Source organism: Empidonax traillii, unplaced genomic scaffold (genome assembly GCF_003031625.1).
Source record: "Empidonax traillii isolate 1590-97213 ecotype Southwest subspecies unplaced genomic scaffold, ASM303162v1 scaffold246:size859669, whole genome shotgun sequence".
NCBI classification, from domain to species: Eukaryota; Metazoa; Chordata; class Aves; order Passeriformes; family Tyrannidae; genus Empidonax; species Empidonax traillii.
The window spans coordinates 7,895-8,985 of NW_020955439.1; positions in this window are offsets into that span (position 1 = coordinate 7,895).

Sequence of the window (1,091 nt, forward strand, 5' to 3'; positions counted from 1 at the left end):
CCCCCCCCCCCCCCGCCCCGTGCTTTCCATGGTCGTTCAGCAGAGTGGGAAGGGCATTTCCCTCCAGCTACTTATACCTTGGAGCAAACAGATTTAGATTTAGACAAGAAGGGAGAGCTGTCTCTCTGTCACTTGTTTCCTACTAATAAATAGCCTGAACTTAAGTTAATTCTGGCCTGAATTCTGGAAGCTCATCCATCCTGGCCGAATTACACATCTCTTTATTGCCTTCTCTGTTTCATTATTTCTCATCCTCTTGAAGTCTCCCTGAGAGCTGCAGGGCTGGTGGTCCTTGCTCACACCCAGAGCACGATCCCAGAGCTGAGTGGCTGGGAAAGGATTCAGTCATGCTTGTAAAATTAAACAGTCAGCTCAAAAGTGGCCAAGAGGTAATTCCTCTCTTGAAGATAAAATCTTATGCACCATTCCTATTTCTCCCTCCAGTATAGAGTTTGGGGTAAACGTCCTAAAAACATCCAGCGAGTTATTGTGGCCAGCTTGATCCCTAATTGGGTTCTCCAGGCATATTCTGAAGGTAGAACAAGAAGCTCTTGAACTCTGTGTTCGAGGCCACAGCAACTTTCAAGACAATCTTGATACATCACAAAGAGAAGGGTCAGGAATCCACGGGGATCCCATTAATTCTTTACCTCAGCCCTTTTTTGGTGGCTTTGGGTGGGTTTTCTTTGTTTGTCTTTTGCTTTGGTATGGGGTTTTTTTCTGTTCAAGGGGAATAGCAGCTCTATCAACTGCAATTGCTGCACAGATAGATTTGAATAGCAAAGCTGAAAACTGAAGAGATCTCTCTCTTCCCGCCTCCTTTTTTCCCTCCCCCTCCAGCCGGAGTGATCTGAGCATTTGTGCTGACTCATCAGCTGATTCAGCTCCTTTGCTTGGAAATTTCGTTGCAGATGAGAGAGGTCACCTTAAGTAAACTGTCAGATTCCCCCTGATAAAAAGCTGAGAATGGACACGACGGCTCCCTTTAGGGACTCGGATTTGCTTTCTTTCGTCCCATTTGTCTTTTGACGAAGTGGGGTTTTATTTTGATTTTTTTGCTTTGCTTGTTTCGGGGTTTTCAATTTCTTTTG